Raw genomic sequence first — 20721 nt, 5'->3', positions numbered from 1 at the left:
TCCCCCCATAGTGTAGTAAATTAAAACCTCTTTTATTAAAAAAACGATGGGTGGCCGACATCCAAAGGTACAGCAGAAAATACAAAATGAAACCAACAGCTCAGCCGCGGTGAAGCTAACCAGCTGATGTGTGGTGACGTCAGGTCCCGTAGCTCCGCCCGACGCTGCTTTTCTCCGTAAGAGGCATCGACTGGGAGACCAGTCTCCTCTCACAGTCGAAATTGAACTTGAAGTACAACAATGCTCTGTTTCACAACCTAAGCAAGTATATACACCAAATCAAAACTGATATGCCATCAATTATTACGTCTCCCAACATATACAGTGCCTTGAAAAAGTATTCATACCCCTTAACATTTTCCACATTTTGTCATGTTACAACCAAAAATGTAAATGTATTTTATTGGGATTTTATGTAATAGACCAACACAAAGTGACACATAATTGTGAAGTGGAAGGAAAATGATAAATGGTTTTCAAATTTTTTTACAATAAATATGTGAAAAGTGTGGTGTGCATTTGTATTCAGCCCCCTGTACACTGATATCCCCAACTAAAATCTAGTGGAACCAATTGCCTTCAGAAGTCACCTAATTAGTAAGTAGAGTCCACCTGTGTGTAATTTAATCTCAGTATAAATACAGCTGTTCTGTGTAGCCCTCAGAGGTTTGTTATAGAACCTTAGTGAACAAACAACATCATGAGGGCCAAGGAACACACCAGACAGGTCAGAGAAGTTGTGGAGAAGTATAAAGCAGGGTTAGGTTATAAATAAATCTCCCAAGCTTTGAGCATCTCACGGAGCTCTGTTCAATCCATCATCCGAAAATGGAAAGAGTATGGCACAACTGCAAACCTACCAAGACATGGCCGTCCACCTAAACTGACCGGCCGGGCAAGGAGAGCATTCATCAGAGAAGAAGCCAAGAGGTCCATGGTAACTCTGGAGGAGCTGCAGAGATCCACAGCTCAGGCGGGAGAATCTGTCCACAGGACAACTATTAGTCGTGTTCAGGGCCGTCTTTACCGCGGGGCAAAAGGGGCATCTGCCCAGGGCCCTGTCATTGTTGGGGGCCCTGCGCTGCCCGTCCCTTAAACCCTGCACACTGCCCGCCGGAGTTCGGCCACCTCCGGTGCTGGTCGCATGCTGGCTGCTCGCTACTGTCACTTGGAAATACACAAGCACGGCTTGTGTATTTCCAAGTGACAGCGCTTCTCTTCCGGCGGCTGTTCTCATCCCTCAGGGACACACACGATCTATGAGAGCAGAGGAGGAAGGGGGCGGGGACTCTGCACAGGGGAAGCTGTTTCTGGGACTGGCAGGTTCCACGGACATCGGAGGACAACATGCTGTGAGTACACAGAGTTTTCCTCTGTACTGGAATGGGGGATGGGGGCTTTGTGGGAGGACAGCCTTGTACTTAGGGAGAGTGGAGCTCTGTATTGAAATCTGGGTGGGAGGAGAGCTGTGCACTTCTGCACTCTGCACCCACCTTACTCTGCACTCTGCACCCACCTCACTCTGCACCCACCTCACTCTGCACCCATCTTACTCTGCACTCTGCACCCACCTCACTCTGCACCCACCTCACTCTGCACTCTGCACCCACCTCACTCTGCACTCTGCACCCACCTCACTCTGCACCCACCCCACTCTGCACCCACCTCACTCTGCACCCACCTCACTCTGCACCCACCTCACTCTGCACTCTGCACCCACCTCACTCTGCACCCACCTCACTCTGCACCCACCTCACTCTGCACCCACCTCACTCTGCACCCACCTCACTCTGCACTCTGCACCCACCTCACTCTGCACCCACCTCACTCTGCACCCACCCCACTCTGCACCCACCCCACTCTGCACCCACCTCACTCTGCACCCACCTCACTCTGCACCCACCTCACTCTGCACCCACCTCACTCTGCACCCACCTCACTCTGCACTCACCTCACTCTGCACCCACCTCACTCTGCACTCTGCACCCACCTCACTCTGCACCCACCTCACTCTGCACCCACCTCACTCTGCACCCACCTCACTCTGCACTCTGCACCCACCTCACTCTGCACCCACCTCACTCTGCACCCACCTCACTCTGCACCCACCTCACTCTGCACCCACCTCACTCTGCACTCTGCACCCACCTCACTCTGCACCCACCTCACTCTGCACTCTGCACCCACCTCACTCTGCACCCACCTCACTCTGCACTCTGCACCCACCTCACTCTGCACCCACCCCACTCTGCACCCACCCCACTCTGCACCCACCTCACTCTGCACCCACCTCACTCTGCACTCACCTCACTCTGCACCCACCTCACTCTGCACCCACCTCACTCTGCACCCACCTCACTCTGCACTCTGCACCCACCTCACTCTGCACCCACCTCACTCTGCACTCTGCACCCACCTCACTCTGCACCCACCTCACTCTGCACTCTGCACCCACCTCACTCTGCACCCACCTCACTCTGCACCCACCTCACTCTGCACTCTGCACCCACCTCACTCTGCACCCACCTCACTCTGCACCCACCTCACTCTGCACTCTGCACCCACCTCACTCTGCACCCACCTCACTCTGCACTCTGCACCCACCTCACTCTGCACCCACCTCACTCTGCACTCTGCACCCACCCCACTCTGCACCCACCCCACTCTGCACCCACCTCACTCTGCACCCACCCCACTCTGCACCCACCTCACTCTGCACTCACCTCACTCTGCACCCACCTCACTCTGCACTCTGCACCCACCTCACTCTGCACCCACCTCACTCTGCACTCTGCACCCACCTCACTCTGCACTCTGCACCCACCTCACTCTGCACCCACCTCACTCTGCACTCTGCACCCACCTCACTCTGCACCCACCTCACTCTGCACTCTGCACCCACCTCACTCTGCACCCACCTCACTCTGCACTCTGCACCCACCTCACTCTGCACCCACCTCACTCTGCACTCTGCACCCACCTCACTCTGCACCCACCTCACTCTGCACCCACCTCACTCTGCACTCTGCACCCACCTCACTCTGCACCCACCTCACTCTGCACTCTGCACCCACCTCACTCTGCACCCACCTCACTCTGCACTCCGCACCCACCTCACTCTGCACCCACCCCACTCTGCACCCACCTCACTCTGCACCCACCTCACTCTGCACCCACCTCACTCTGCACCCACCTCACTCTGCACCCACCTCACTCTGCACTCACCTCACTCTGCACCCACCTCACTCTGCACTCTGCACCCACCTCACTCTGCACCCACCTCACTCTGCACCCACCTCACTCTGCACCCACCTCACTCTGCACTCTGCACCCACCTCACTCTGCACCCACCCCACCCTGCACCCACCTCACTCTGCACCCACCTCACTCTGCACCCACCTCACTCTGCACCCACCTCACTCTGCACCCACCTCACTCTGCACTCTGCACCCACCTCACTCTGCACCCACCTCACTCTGCACTCTGCACCCACCTCACTCTGCACCCACCTCACTCTGCACTCTGCACCCACCTCACTCTGCACCCACCTCACTCTGCACTCTGCACCCACCTCACTCTGCACCCACCTCACTCTGCACTCTGCACCCACCTCACTCTGCACCCACCTCACTCTGCACTCCGCACCCACCTCACTCTGCACCCACCCCACTCTGCACCCACCTCACTCTGCACCCACCTCACTCTGCACCCACCTCACTCTGCACCCACCTCACTCTGCACTCACCTCACTCTGCACTCACCTCACTCTGCACCCACCTCACTCTGCACTCTGCACCCACCTCACTCTGCACCCACCTCACTCTGCACTCTGCACCCACCTCACTCTGCACCCACCTCACTCTGCACCCACCTCACTCTGCACCCACCTCACTCTGCACTCACCTCACTCTGCACCCACCTCACTCTGCACTCTGCACCCACCTCACTCTGCACTCTGCACCCACCTCACTCTGCACCCACCCCACTCTGCACCCACCCCACTCTGCACCCACCTCACTCTGCACCCACCTCACTCTGCACTCACCTCACTCTGCACCCACCTCACTCTGCACCCACCTCACTCTGCACCCACCTCACTCTGCACTCTGCACCCACCTCACTCTGCACCCACCTCACTCTGCACCCACCTCACTCTGCACCCACCTCACTCTGCACTCTGCACCCACCTCACTCTGCACCCACCTCACTCTGCACTCTGCACCCACCTCACTCTGCACCCACCTCACTCTGCACTCTGCACCCACCTCACTCTGCACCCACCTCACTCTGCACTCTGCACCCACCTCACTCTGCACCCACCTCACTCTGCACCCACCTCACTCTGCACTCACCTCACTCTGCACCCACCTCACTCTGCACTCTGCACCCACCTCACTCTGCACCCACCTCACTCTGCACTCTGCACCCACCTCACTCTGCACCCACCTCACTCTGCACTCTGCACCCACCTCACTCTGCACCCACCTCACTCTGCACTCTGCACCCACCTCACTCTGCACCCACCTCACTCTGCACTCTGCACCCACCTCACTCTGCACCCACCTCACTCTGCACTCTGCACCCACCTCACTCTGCACCCACCTCACTCTGCACTCTGCACCCACCTCACTCTGAACCCACCTCACTCTGCACTCTGCACCCACCTCACTCTGCACCCACCTCACTCTGCACTCTGCACCCACCTCACTCTGCACCCACCTCACTCTGCACTCTGCACCCACCCCACTCTGCACCCACCCCACTCTGCACCCACCCCACTCTGCACCCACCCCACTCTGCACCCACCTCACTCTGCACCCACCTCACTCTGCACCCACCTCACTCTGCACTCACCTCACTCTGCACCCACCTCACTCTGCACTCTGCACCCACCTCACTCTGCACCCACCTCACTCTGCACTCTGCACCCACCTCACTCTGCACCCACCTCACTCTGCACTCTGCACCCACCTCACTCTGCACCCACCTCACTCTGCACTCTGCACCCACCTCACTCTGCACCCACCTCACTCTGCACTCTGCACCCACCTCACTCTGCACCCACCCCACTCTGCACCCACCCCACTCTGCACCCACCTCACTCTGCACCCACCTCACTCTGCACTCACCTCACTCTGCACCCACCTCACTCTGCACCCACCTCACTCTGCACTCTGCACCCACCTCACTCTGCACCCACCTCACTCTGCACTCTGCACCCACCTCACTCTGCACCCACCTCACTCTGCACTCTGCACCCACCTCACTCTGCACCCACCCCACTCTGCACTCTGCACCCACCTCACTCTGCACCCACCTCACTCTGCACTCTGCACCCACCTCACTCTGCACTCTGCACCCACCTCACTCTGCACCCACCTCACTCTGCACTCTGCACCCACCTCACTCTGCACCCACCTCACTCTGCACTCTGCACCCACCCCACTCTGCACCCACCCCACTCTGCACTCACCTCACTCTGCACCCACCTCACTCTGCACTCTGCACCCACCTCACTCTGCACCCACCTCACTCTGCACTCTGCACCCACCTCACTCTGCACTCTGCACCCACCTCACTCTGCACCCACCTCACTCTGCACCCACCTCACTCTGCACCCACCCCACTCTGCACTCACCTCACTCTGCACTCTGCACCCACCTCACTCTGCACCCACCTCACTCTGCACCCACCTCACTCTGCACCTACCTCACTCTGCACCTACCTCACTCTGCACCTACCTCACTCTGCACTCTGCACCCACCTCACTCTGCACCCACCTCACTCTGCACCTACCTCACTCTGCACCTACCTCACTCTGCACCCACCTCACTCTGCACTCTGCACCCACCTCACTCTGCGCCCACCTCACTCTGCACTCTGCACCCACCTCACTCTGGACCCACCTCACTCTGGACCCACCTCACTCTGGACCCACCTCACTCTGGACCCACCTCACTCTGCACTCTGCACCCACCTCACTCTGCGCCCACCTCACTCTGCACTCTGCACCCACCTCACTCTGCACCCACCTCACTCTGCACCCACCTCACTCTGCACCCACCTCACTCTGCACTCTGCACCCACCTCACTCTGGACCCACCTCACTCTGCACTCTGCACCCACCTCACTCTGGACCCACCTCACTCTGGACCCACCACACTCTGGACCCACCACACTCTGGACCCACCACACTCTGGACCCACCACACTCTGCACTCTGCACCCACCTCACTCTGGACCCACCTCACTCTGGACCCACCTCACTCTGGACCCACCTCACTCTGGACCCACCTCACTCTACACCCACCTCACTCTACACCCACCTCACTCTACACCCACCTCACTCTACACCCACCTCACTCTGCACCCACCTCACTCTGCACTCTGCACCCACCTCACACTGCACTCTGCACCCACCTCACTCTGTACCCACCTCACACTGCACTCTGCACCCACCTCACTCTGCACTCTACACCCACATCACTCTTCACCCACCTCACTCTGCACCGACCTCACCTCTGCACCCACCTCACCCTACACTCTGCACCCACCTCACTCTGCACCCACCTCACTCTGCACCCACCTCACCCCTGCACCCACCTCACCCCTGCACTCTGCACCCACCTCACCCTACACTCTGCACCCACCTCACCCCTGCACTCTGTACCCACCTCACTCTTCACTCTGCACCCACCTCACTTTGCACCCACCTCACTCTGCACTCTGCACCCACCTCACCCCTGCACTCTGCATCCACCTCACTCTGCACCCACCCCACTCTGCACCCACCTCACTCTGCACCCACCTCACTCTACACTCATCCCACTCTGCACCCACCTCACCCTACACTCTGCATCCACCTCACCCCTGCACTCTGTACCCACCTCACTCTTCACTCTGCACCCAGCTCACTCTGCACCCAGCTCACTCTGCACCCACCTCACTCTGCACTCTGCACCCACCTCACTCTGCACCCACCTCACCCCTGCACTCTGCATCCACCTCACCCCTGCACTCTGCATCCACCTCACCCCTGCACTCTGCACCCACCTCACTCCTGCACCCACCTCACTCTGCACTCATCTCACTCTGCACCCACCTCACTCTGCACCCACCTTACCCCTGCATTCTGCACCCACCTTACCCCTGAACTCTGCATCCACCTCACCCCTGCATTCTGCACCCACCTCACTCTGCACTCATCTCACTCTGCACTCTGCACCCACCTTACTCTGCACCCACCTCACCCCTGCATTCTTCACCCACCTTACCCATGCACTCTGCATCCACCTAACCCCTGCACTTTGCACCCACCTCACCCCTGCACTCTGCACCCACCTCAGTCCTGCACTTTGCACCCACCTCACCCCTGCACTCTGCACCCACCTCAGTCCTGCACTCTGCACCCACCTCAGTCTGCACCCACCTCACCCCTGCACTCTGCACCTACCTCACCCCTGCACCCACCTTACTCCTGCACTCTGCATCCACCTCACCCCTGCACTCTGTAGACACCTCACTCTGCACCCACCTCACCCCTGCACTCTGCACCCACCTCAGTCCTGCATTCTGCACCCACCTCAGTCCTGCATTCTGCACCCACCTCAGTCCTGCACTCTGCACCCACCTCAGTCCTGCATCCTGCACTCACCTCAGTCCTGCACCCTGCGCCCACCTCACTCCTGCACTCTGCGCCCACCTCATTCCTGCACTCTGCACCCACCTCACCCCTGCACTCTGCACCCACCTCACCCCTGAACTATGCACCCACCACACCCCTGCACTCTGCACCCATCACTCCCCTACACTCTGCACCCACCTCACCCCTGCACTCACCTCACTCTGCACCCACCTCAGCCTTGCACTCTGCACCCACCTCAGTCCTGCACTCACCTCACCCCTACACTCTGCACCCACCACACCCCTGCACTCTGCACCCACCTCACCCCTGCAATCTGCACCCACCTCACCCCTGCAATCTGCACCCACCTCACCCCTGCACTCTGCACTCACCTCACTCTGCACCCACCTCAGTCCTGCACTCTGCACCCACCTCAGCCCTGCACCCACCTCACCCCTGCACTCTGCACCCACCTCACCCCTGCACTCTGCACCCACCTCACCCCTGCACTCTGCACTCACCTCACCCCTGCACTCTGCACCCACCTCACCCCTGCACTCTGCACCCACCTCACCCCTGCACTCTGCACCCACCTCACCCCTGCACTCTGCACAAAGCGCACCCCCAACCCTGCACTCTGTACATAGTGCACCCCTCAATGCTAGTGCAGTTTGGCCACACCCGCAATTTGCACTGAGAGGTTATGATGTGTAGTAACCTCTAGCAACTAATCTGTAAGCTGTAATGATGTGTTGTAATCTCTGGCAGCCAATCACAATCGTTGCCTGATCTGCTGCAGTAAACTCATTTTGAGTCTAGCTGGGGGGGCCCCAATAAAATCTTTGCCCAGGGCCCAATCAATATTAAAGACGGCCCTGGTCGTGCTCTCCACAGATCTGACCAATATGGAAGAGTGACAAGAAGAAAGACATTGGTGAAAGAAAGTCATAAGAAGTCCTGTTTGCAGTTTGCGAGAAGCCATGTGGGGGACACAGCAAACATGTGGAAGAAGGTGCTCTGGCCAGATGAGACCAAAATCTAACTTTTTGGCCTAAAAGCAAAACATTATGTTTGGTAGAAAACTAACACTGCACTTCACCCTGAACACACTATCCCCACTGTGAAACATGGTGGTGGCAGCATCATGATGTGGGGATGCTTTTCTTCAGCAGGGACAGGGAAGCTGGTCAGAGTTGATGGGAAGATGGATGGAGTCAAATACAGGACAATCTTAGAAGAAAATCTGTTAGAGTCTGCAAAAGACTTGAGACTGGGGCGGAGGTTCACCTTCCAGCAGGACAACGACCCGAAACATACAGCCAGAGCTACAATGGAATGGTTTAGATCAAAGCATATTCATGTGTTAGAATGGTCCAGTCACAGTCCAGACCTAAATCCAATTGAGAATCTGTGGCAAGACTTAAAAATTGCTGTTCACAGACGCTCTCCATCCAATCTGACAGAGCTTGAACTATTTTGCAAAGAAGAATGGGAAAAAATGTCCCTCTCTAGATGTGCAAAGCTGGTAGAGACATCCCCAAAAAGACTTGCAGCTGTAATTGCAATGAAAGGAGGTTCTACAAAGTATTGACTCCGGGGGGCCCCATACAAATGTACCCCCCCCCCCCCCACACACTTTTCACATATTTATTTGTAAAAAATATTTTGATAACCCGTTATTATTTTCCTTCCACTTCACATTTATGTGCCACTTTGTGTTGGTCTATCACATAAAATCCCAATAAAATACATTTATGTTTTTGGTTGTAAAATGACAAAATGTGGAGGTGTCAAGGGGTACGAATACTTTTTCAAGGCCCCCCCAACTCATCCCTTCTCCAGAATACCCCCAGCTGAGCCCTTTCCGAAGGCTGAACCCTTGCTTTAACCCAATAGCCTATCCAAGACTAGATCTAATGGAGCTAAGACCGGGGTAACTAGTCAGCATTCACAGAATTTTATTGAACCAGTTCGGACTGCCTATGTGCCCTGATATATCAAGCCAGGATCAGCTCTAGTTTCACATTGTGATACATTTTGATTTATTTGAATGGAAAATTTCCCAAAACATTCCGCACAATGTTTTGTATGATTTTCTGCTCTGTAATTCACACCTTTTTTTGGAAATTCTGAAATGTGTGGGTTCATGATTTAAAAAAAAAAAAAAAAAAAAAATCTGAAGCACAATTTTTCAGACGGTCGCTTACCTCTAGATCAGCGGTTCTCGTCTCCTGTCCTCAGGAGTGGACCCGCTAACAGGCCAGGTTTGCAAGATAACTGAAACACATCACAGGTGATATCATTTGCTGCTCAGTGATTGCAGGATTCGATTCGGCCGATTCAAAATTCATAGATTCAAACTTTTCTAATCGAAAAAAAAAATCGGGTAAATTCAAAGAAAATTTGAAAAAGACATAAAATGAATTCCGTAATACGAATCCCGAATACGAATTCAACGAATCAATCAACCAAATTTAATGAAACGAAATAACTAGATTAATAAATCTAAACGAAACACCTTTCTTTTTGTCATGCTCATGTCTACAGCCAAAACGAGCTTTGGGTGTACTTCTCCTTTAAAGTTGTAAAACACTGTGAAAAGTGTTGGCATATAAAAATTCTGTATTATATTTTAACAATAATAATAATAATAATAATAATAATACTGTAAGACCAGGGTGACATTTTGTAAGATTATTGTTATTGTTAATAATAGTAATAATAATAATAATAATATTATAAATGCCAATCTGGTTTTACAATACAAAAATATTATTAATAATATTAATTATGATAATATAATAATGATGTAATACCAGATTGACATTTTATAAGATTATTATTATTAATACCAATAATAATATTAATAATATATTTTTCTGTTGCTGTAATTAATAATAACTGAATCATTTTACAAAATGTCAATCTGGTCTTACGGCTCCCTCTTGTGTCTAAATGCAAAATTTCAGCTTAGATTCACAAGACGGATTTTTGTATTCTTTTTTTTTTTTTAATCCACAACCAATAGGATTTCAGCTGTTACATTCCAGAGTGGGACAGGAAAAAAAAAAGCTGTCGGCTATTTTAAATGACACCAATACTATACTAACTACTAAATAGAAAAAAAATACTAAATTACAATTCTTACTTCTTCTACATTCATAATGGGAGAGCCCTGGTATAATATTGTTGGTATTTTTATTATTATTATTATTATTATTAATAATAATAAGTTTACAAAACTTCAATCTGTTCTTACAAAATTACTAAAAAAACCAAAAACATTTATAATAATAATAATAATAATAATAATAATAATAATAATAATAATAATGTTGTAAAACAAGATTTACAATTTATTATTAATAATAATATTAAGATTACAAAACTTCAATCTGTTCTTATAACATTACTAATAAAAACAATAACATTTATAATAATAATAATGTTATAAAACCAGATTCACAATTTGTAGGATTATTATTAGTATTATTATGCTATTATTATTATTAGGAAAATATACAGACATGACCTTGGCTGAAATGTCAACACCACATCCCTATTGTAACTGCAAAAAACAATATATAGAAAGGTGGGACTTTAAAGGTGCTGAAAAACCTCCTCTTGGAATAAATGACAATACATATATAAGATAAAAAAGATTTTAATAGAAATAGATTTTAAAATAGACAAAATAGGGGATATAACCCCTTTAAAAACATGAAATATTTCCACACATTGAATTCCAACCAAGACACCCCTGAAGATAGAGTTCCTTATGTGTATACCCTGCATACATATAATTAGCGTATATATCATATTTGGTGCATAACACATATTGTATATCAGAATAGGAAAGGATAACTCAGTCCGACGCGTTTCACCTAGTTGGCTTCTTCAAGGGCTCAGGGGGGTGCGCGATTAGAGAGAGATCAATATGAAAACAGGCTATCACAGGAATATCCAGGAGGTGCACATACATTCCCCTCCAACACAGCCAGACAAACTGATGGTGTGTAGATACGGACGGACGGGTGGGTCAGAGAGCCCCACCCTTGGGCTGCGAGAGACCGACCCCAGAAATGGGGAGTAGATGAAGAGGGGCAATAGGTTCTCACACTGATCAGAACCACAAGAGAAGGACGGCACTCGTCCATGCGACCAATATGGAGGCACATCTCCACGGCACACAACAGACGATTGTCATCTATGCTGCAGATCCCATATTTGGAATGCTTGACCACCTACCTGGGCATTAAAGCGTTTGTTAACCTAAAAACAAAATATTGATTCTGTTCCTTTAAAGCATGTTATACAGCGCAGTGCTTGTGCTGTGTAATTCGGTCCCCTGTATCACCTGAAATACCTGGCAGATCCTGCCTGGCTATATCCTCCCCTCTGTAAACTGACCACCGTATATCATGGCTGCTGAATCCTGACACCGTGGTCAGTTTACGTGCTTCCGTGTCACCTGCAGCTCTCCTTTGTCCTCCTCCCCCCTCCCCTCACTGCCTGTCTCCTCCTGTGTCAGTGCCCCCCCCCCCCCCCTTTGCTGTTGAAGTTTCATTTAAACTTTATACCATTCTGTCTGTTTAATAATCCTGTGTGTCGCTGTGTCTGTGTTTGATAAAAAATAAGCCGTTCTTTACCAGTGAGTTTTCAGAGCGCCGCTCGCCGCTCACGTGACCCGCCGCCTCTCTCCTCCTTCCCTCCCGACTGACGTCAGCAGAAGATCCTTGGCTCCGCCCACTGCAGCTGTCAGAGAGGAGAGAGGTAGGGGGGTCACGTGAGCGGAGATCGGCGCTCTGTAAAGAACGGCTTATTTTTATAGAACCCAGACACAGGGGCACACAGGATTATTAAACAGACAGGATGGTATAAAGTGCATTAAGTGGCTTAACAAACACTTTAACTCAAAGCACCTATTGTGGGAACGCGGACTCTATCTTCAGGGGTGTCTTGGTTGGAATAAAATGTGTGGAAATACTTCATGCTTTTAGGCGGTATTATATCCCCTATTGTGTCTATTTTATATTCTATTTCTAATAAAATCTTTCCTATCTTATATATGTATTGCCATTTATTCTGAGAGAAGGTTTTTCAGCACCTTTAACGTCCCACCTTTCTATAGATAGGTTTTTGCATTTATTAATAATAAATATAATTGTTGTTGCAATAATAATAATAATAATAATAATAACAACAATAATAATTATTATTATTTTTATATTATTATTACTACTACTACTAATAATGATGATGATGATAATAATAATAATAATAATAATAATAATAATAATAATAATAATAATAATTACTATTATTATTAATTTTATTTTATTATTACTATTACTACTAATGATGATGATGATGATAATAATAATGATTATTTTTATATTATTATTACTACTACTAATAATAATGATGATGATGATAATAATAATAATAATAATAATAATAATAATAATAATAATAATAATAATAACAACAATAATAATAATTATTATTTTTATATTATTATTACTACTAATAATAATAATGATGATGATAATAATAATAATAATAATAATAATAATAATAATAATAATAATTATTATTATTATTATTATTATTATTAATTTTATTTTATTATTACTATTACTACTAATGATGATGATGATAATAATAATAATAATGATTATTTTTATATTATTATTACTACTACTACTAATAATGATGATGATGATAATAATAATAATAATAATAATAATTATTATTATTATTATTATTATTAATAATTTTATTTTATTATTACTACTACTACTAATGATGATGATAATAATAATAATAATTATTATTTTTATATTATTATTACTACTACTAATAAAAACAATGATAATGATGATAAAAATAATATTATTATTTTTATATTATTAGTACTACTACTAATAATAACGACGATAATAATAATTATTAGTATTTTTATATTATTATTACTACTAATAATAATAACGATGATGATGAAAATAATAATAATTATTATTTTTATAATACTATTACTACTAATAATAATAACGATGATGATGATAATAATTATTATTATTTTTATATTATTATTACTGCTACTACTACTGATGATGATGATGATGATGATGATGATAATGATGATGATAATAATAATAATAATTATTATTATTAACATTATTATAATATTATTACTACTAATAATAATAACAATAATAATAATAACAATGATCACGATGATAATAATTATTAATATTTTTATATTGTCACTATTACTATTATTATTCATTTTATATTATTATTACTACTAATAATAATAACAATGATAATAATAATAATTCTTTTTGAAACAATAATATTTTTACAGTATTTATTTACATTTATTTATAAATAATATTTATGTTATTATTTATATTATTATTAATAATAATAGCATAATAATACTAATGATAATCCTAAAAATGTTAAATCTGGTTGTACAACATTATTATTATTATTATTATTATTATTATTACTACTAATAATAATAATCTTACACTATGAGGCCTATCTGTAACCTGTTTGGCGGTACAGATAATATTTGTATCTGGCTGTTCTCTCTCCTCCGGAGAATCCTCCAAAGTCTGTTCTGTTTTCCTCCTTTACTTTTTACTTTGTTCCTATATAATAAATATTGGTGACCTATTCTTTTAAATTATTGGACCATAAGCTTACAAAATGTCACTCTTGTCTTACAGCTCCCTCTCGTGTCTAAATAGAAAAATTACATCTTAAATTCACAAGACACTTTTTTTTTTTGTTTTTTGTTTTTTTTGATTGGCTACTATAAATGACATCAATACTTTACTAAATACTTGACAATAGTTACCCCTTCTCCATGTATAATAAGAGATCCCTGGTGTATTGGAAACACAAAACTTCCCAACAGTTTTCCTAAACAGCAAGTTACAAAGTTGCAAAACGGTAACATTTTGAGTAAAACAAATTCTTGTCCCCATTATCGGAGCCATATTGTCGGCGCTATTCCCCTCATCCCTAACCAAAATGATCTTCTAGGAAATGGCCGCTGTCCTCGCTCACAGAAACGACACCCAGGAGAGCATGGACTTCGCGCTCTTGTGATTGACGTCGCCAGAGGAAGAGCTTCGGGCGAGAGGCGTGGAACTACATCTCCCGGCATCCCCCGGGCGGCCAGCAAATCTAATGAGCGCTGACTTGTGGCGCGAGGCCTGCTGGGAGTGTAGTTTTTAGCAGGTGGAAGGCTAATGAGCGTGTTGGTGAGTCACATGGAATAAGGAGACCAAGAAGAAGAAGCTGAAAGGTGAGGAAATGGGATTTATAGTGGAGAGGACACAGCAGGGGGGGGGGGGCATGTTAACCTGTATTCCTGTGATATGGGGGTGCTGTGTGAGGTCAAGCATGTGTACAGTGAAGGTTTGTACTTGTTTGGCTCTATCTGGTGTCCAGGAAGAGTCACAACCACTGATCTGAATTATCTGAACCATTTTAGGAGAATATTTTGTATTTTAGATTAGATATAAAGAAGATCAGACATAATCATTGGGTAACACTACTAAATTCCATCTCTCTCTCTCTCTCTCTCTCTCTCTCTCTCTCTCTCTCTCTCTCTCTCTATCTATCTATCTATCTATCTATATATATATATAGATTCCAGATTTTGGGTTTATTTATATAGAGAGAGAGAGAGAGAGAGAGATCTCTATATCTATCTATCTATCTATATATATATATATATATATATATATATATATATATCTATATCTATCTATCTCTATATATAGATAGCTAGTAACCCAAAATCTGGATTTTTTTTTTTGGTAATGGTACAACAGGACTATGAGAACGGTATCAGCCTCTCACAATCCCTGTACAGCAGAGCTCAGAGGGGGGAGAGAGAAGAAGCACAAGGAGCCAGTTAGTGCTAGGGGCACACTGATTGGAGGAGTGACCGATGAGCGCATCTCCTTTTTTTTATTTTCCAGTCACAGGAAGGGGGCGGGTCCGGGATGAGCCACACAGTGAAAAGCTTGAAAAGCTCTCTGTTGCTCTGCTGTCTCCTCCTATCAGCATGCCTGGCTCATTGTGTTGGTGCTCCCCTTCCCCCAGATGTGTATAGCGTATCTTCAGTAATTCAATCTTTTTATTTATAGCTATTCTAAAAAAAAATTTATGTGTTTTTCATGTCTTCCAAAATAGAGGGGTTGAGTTCTCCTTCCTTGAACCCAACGCTGTCTGGCGGAGCGTCTTTTCCGAGGTGGAGGAGCACTTGTGACGGAGGAGGAGGGGCTTTCGGAGACTGACGTGAGTGTGTCCTACCTTGTGGGCCCCCTTTATTGCTTCCTATCTGCCATGTCCTTCCCCATCTACCAGGTGAAGAAAGAGGAACCGGAAGAAGAGCCCACCCACACCTCTGCCCGCCTCCCCCAAATAGTCAGTGTCGTGTCAGCCTCAGCAGCAGTGGCCTCCGTTGAGTGCCCGAGAATTCCCGGAAATCCCTCCGCCGGCGATAATGTGCCGCCTACCAAAGCTCCCTCTGCTGAAAAGGAAAGTTCTCCGGTTTCATCTTACGCTTCGCCCGCCTGGTACTATTTCGGTGTTCCCGGCGGGTCCTCCAACCTCCAACGTGAGCCCATAGTCTACTGCTTGCTGTGCCAGGTCCAGGTGAAAAGAGGGACGGTCCCGGGCAAGCTGGGCACCACTTGCCTCTATACCCACCTTGAAAGACGCCACAACCTGACCCGGGAGGAAGTGTTTAACACGGCGGCGGCCGCTGGCTACTGCGGCCCAATTATTACACCTACTCCTCCAGCTACACCGGCCACTCAAACACCTACAACTACACCTGCCGCTCAAACGCCTACAGCGACGCCCTCCATCCAGACCTGGGAATGCAGCAGCGATGGCAGCGGACTCGTCCTCGTTCCGGTCAAGAGGTCCGGCGCTTCCCCCGCTGAGCAAAGCGAAGGCAGACGAGTGCCCAAACGTCCTGCCACCATGGCTCCAGCCACCAGCTCCGAAATTCCCGAGCTCACCAAATGTCAGACCACCACAGCTCCCGCAACGTCCTCCGAACCCACCAAGACCCCCAACGTGGCCAGGCGCCAGCCTGCGGCCGCCCCTGTGGCTTCCTCCGGGCCACCTGCAACACCTGACCTGAGCGAGTGCCAGGCATTGACTGCTCCCGCCACATCGTCCGGCCCATCCAAAGCCTCAGAGCTCTCCTCAAGGCCTTCCTGCTCAAGACGTAGGCAGCAATCTAGAAGTCAAAGCAGGGCCCTGTCGTCTTCGTATCGCCAGGCGCTACACAACCGCCTGCTCAGCAGCGTCCACATGTACTGCGAGGTGTGCCACGCTCTGATACTGTCGGGGGAGAGGAGCCAGAGCGCACGGGACCTGGCGCTGGAGACCCACTTCTCCTCTCAACACCCTTGTATGTTCAACCGCCTGAAACGCGGGGCTGCCAGGGATGCACGCCTGGGGGGTCTGGGCCCTTCTTCTGTGGTTCCCTCTGGTTCTCACTCTGGAAAATGTTCCCCTTCCCCTGGTGCTCAATCTGAAAATTTTTCCTCTTCCTCTGGTTCTTGTTGAGGCCCAATTATGTACTGCTGTCTGTAGGACGCCCTTCCGGTCAGTTCTTCCACACTTGCTGATTTGAGGTTGCTGACTATGGCTGCCTTGGCATTAGTAAGTCATGTGACCATGTGCCGCCATGCTGATTATTTTAACAGCCTCAACGGCCTTGCTGTTATGGTCAAACTCTGTGCCATTACTGGCAGAGCTCCCATACTTCTGGGTTAGTGTCAGAGCTTGCCACCACCCCCCTATGCCCCCTATGTTCCTGTTGCCGAATTGTTATGGACTGCATTACTGCCCAGTAGGAATGCGCAGAAGGCTGGAATGGGGGTGGCAAGCTTTTGTCACTATTCTTAAGCTTTGTTGGAATGGCTGGGGATTTGACTGTAATAGAAAGGGTTGGGATATGGGCTGACACTTTTGTAGGTGCTTGCACCTAATACCTGCAGAAACTTTTTTTTTAATTCTTACTTTTGACAGTCTTTTTAAAGTTGGCCTGTGGCCAGGCTAGAAACATTCAAGTTATTTACATATTCTTATTGGACAGTGCAGGAGTTTCAAAACAAGCCCTCATTTGACCTCTGTAGCTGCAGGCACTTTGGAGCAGTACATCCTCAAAGCACAAGCATTGAAATCTTTCCCAGCAGCTCTGCTCACTCATCTTCCCTTTCCCAATAGTGTGACTGAGCTCAGCTACCGTGAGGGGGAAAAAAGTATTTGATCCCCTGTTGATTTTGTAAGTTTGCCCACTGACAATGAAATGATCAGTCTATAATTTTAATGGTAGGTTTATTTTAACAGTGAGAGACAGAAAAACAACAAAAATATCCAGAAAAACGCATTTCAAAAAAGTTTTATAAATTGATTTGCATTTTAATGAGTGAAATAAGTATTTGACCCTTTCGCAAAACATAACTTAGTACTTGGTGGCAAAACCCTTGTTGACAATCACAGAGGTCAGACGTTTCTTGTAATTGGCCACCAGGTTTGCACACATCTGAGGAGAGATTTTGTCCCATTCGTCTTTGCAGATCTTCTCCAAGCCATTATTAAGTTTTCAAGGCTGACGTTTGGTAACTCGAACCTTCAGCTCCCTCCACATATTTTCTATGACTGGCTAGGCCACTCCAGGACCTTAATGTGCTTCTTCTTGAGCCACTCCGTTGTTTCCTTGGCCGTGTGTTTTGGGTCATTGTCATGCTGGAATACCCATTTTCAATGCCCTGGCTGAGGGAAGGAGGTTCTCAACCAAGATTTGACGGTATATGGCCCCGTCTATCGTCCCTTTTGATGCGGTGAAGTTGTTCTGTCTTCTTAGTAGAAAAACACCCCCAAAGCATAATGTTTCCATTTCCATGTTTGACGGTGATGTTGGTGTTCTTGGGGTCATAGGCAGCATTCCTCCTTCTCCAAACACAGCGAGTTGTTGATGCCGAAAAACGTGATTCTGGTCTCATCTGACCACAACACTTTCACCCAGTTCTCCTCTGAATCATTCAGATGTTCATTAGCAAACTTCAGACGGGCCTGTACATGTGCTTTCTTGAGCAGGGGGACCTTGTGGGCACTGCAGGATTTCAGTCCTTCATGGCGTAGGGTGTTACCAATTGTTTTCTTGGTGACTATGGTCCCAGCTGCCCTGATCATTGACAAGATTCTCCCATGTAGTTCTGGGCTGATTCCTCACCGTTCTCATGATCATTGAAACTCAGCAGGGGATTAAATGCTTTTTTCCCTCACTGTACACCCTCCCCCCACCTAGCATTAAAGGAGCTTCAAAACAAGTTCTTGTGATCTCTGTAGCTGCAGGCACTCTGGAGCAATTCATCCTCATAGTTCACAGCACAAACATTGAGGTTGTTCTGAGCAGCTCTGCTCACCCATCCGCCCCCTCCCAGCAGTGGCTGAGCTCAGCTACCCCTTCTAGCATTAAAGGAGCTTCAAAACAAGCCCTCATTGACCTCTGTAGCTGCAGGCACTTTGAAGCAATTCATCCTCAAAGCTCACAGCATAAGCATTGAAGTCGTTCTCAGCAGCTCTGCTCACCCATCTGCCCCCTCCCAGCAATGGCTGAGCTCAGCTACCCCTTTTTCCCTTCTTCTAGGAATGTTTTGGCTATTTGGTTGAGCCTGTGTCCCATTATATAGCTTCTGTTTCTCCTATATTTTGGGAGCTGAGTTGTTTAATTACTGCTAAGAGGGGGAGCTGAGCAGTTGAATCACTTCTGGGAGATGGGAGCTCAGATGCTTCCCCCTTTTAGTAGTGACCTAGCAGTTCAGTTGACCAGCTCTTGCTGTACGTTTTACAGAAAATTTTAAAGGCCTTAAAAGTTGCTTGGTCCTACTGGGAGGGAGAGGCTGAGCTGCTCAATCAAAGCTGGGAGAGGGGAGCAGGGTAAGCTGAGCTAACTGGCCACACCTGGGAATAGGAAATAGGGTGTGCTGAGCTTCTTGACCACGCTATAGCCGAGTGAAAGCTGAAAATTTGGCCTGAGCAGGAAGGGGCTGAAAATGCCTAGTAGGCAAGTGGTTAATTGTGGTTGGGGTGGAGGGAGCAGGGAGAGCTGAGCTGTTAAATCACTGCTGGTTGGGGGGTGGGGTGGGGGGGCAAGGGGAGCTAAGCTAATGAAACACTCCTGGCGTGAGCTGAGCTTTTAAATCATGGCTAGGAGGAGGGAGCAGTGGGAGGAGGAGCTGCACAATGACTGCAGGGAATGGAGAGCAGGGTGAGCTGAGCTGCTGAATTATGGCTGGCGGAAAAGTGAGGTACTGAATTATAGCAGGGAAGGGGAAACGAGGAGCTGGATCACAGCTGGGAGGGGGGGACAAGGGAGAACTTGGCTAATAAGTCCCTCCTAGAATGGAAAGTAGGGTGAGCTGAGCCAATAAAACATAGCTTGGAGTAGGGAGCAGCTGAGCGGCTAAATGACTGCTGGGAGTAGGGTGAGCTGAGCAGCTAAATTGCGGCTGGGAGGAGGCAACTGAGCTGTTGAATCGTGGTGGGAGGAAAGGGAGATGCTGAGTCAGCAAGGTACGGAAAATAGGGGGGCTGAACTGCTGAATCACAGCAGGGAGCAAGGTGAGCTGAGCTTAATGGGTCACTCCTGGTAACAGGGAGTAGGGTGAGCTGAGCTAATGGGTCACTCTTGGGAACGGGGAGTAAGGTGAGATGAGCTAATGGGTCACTCCTGGGAACAGGGAGTAGGGTGAGCTGAGCTGCTGACTTTCAGCTGGGAAAACTATGCTGAGCTGCTAATTTGCTGCTGGGAATGGGAAGCAAGGTGAGCGGAGCTGCTGAATTATGGCAGGGAAGAGGAATGAGGAGGAGCTGAGCTGCTGAGAGAATTATTAAAACTTCAGTGCTTCTGCTATGATCTTTGAGAATGAATTGCTCTACAGTGCCTTCAGCTACAGAGTTCAGTTATGAGGGTGAGCTAATCCGCCATGACAAATACTTCTATAACTTGAGGGCTTCTGCTACGATCATTGAGGATGAATTGCT

The 20721-nt window shown here is 48.0% G+C and overlaps 1 protein-coding gene and 1 long non-coding RNA gene across 3 annotated transcripts in view; one reads left to right on the top strand and one right to left on the bottom strand.

Annotated features, from left to right (window-relative positions):
• Positions 1-12344, bottom strand: part of LOC141110386 (uncharacterized) — a 13406-nt gene extending 1062 nt beyond the window's left edge. The window contains exons 1-3 of the long non-coding RNA XR_012236286.1: positions 12273-12344; positions 9831-9988; positions 1-257 (exon numbers count right to left, since the gene is read on the bottom strand). The exon at positions 1-257 is cut by the window's left edge and continues 1062 nt beyond it. This is a non-coding gene — a long non-coding RNA (uncharacterized lncRNA). The remainder of the gene's footprint in view (positions 258-9830; positions 9989-12272) is intronic.
• The window catches only part of CTU1 (cytosolic thiouridylase subunit 1), a 29945-nt gene continuing 10523 nt past the window's right edge, over positions 1300-20721 (top strand). Inside the window, exons 1-3 of one of the 2 annotated variants that reach the window (XM_073601703.1) lie at positions 1302-1352; positions 14683-14947; positions 15844-15948. The gene's annotated coding sequence lies outside the window, so the exon portion shown is untranslated. Of the gene's footprint in view, positions 1353-14682; positions 14948-15843; positions 15949-20721 lie in introns of both variants that reach the window. The other variant, XM_073601705.1, reaches the window with a different exon arrangement.

This window comes from Aquarana catesbeiana, linkage group LG10 (genome assembly GCF_042186555.1).
Source record: "Aquarana catesbeiana isolate 2022-GZ linkage group LG10, ASM4218655v1, whole genome shotgun sequence".
Taxonomy (NCBI): Eukaryota; Metazoa; Chordata; class Amphibia; order Anura; family Ranidae; genus Aquarana; species Aquarana catesbeiana.
Note: the sequence above shows the minus strand (reverse complement) of the source record. Positions and strands in the feature narration are given on the sequence as shown.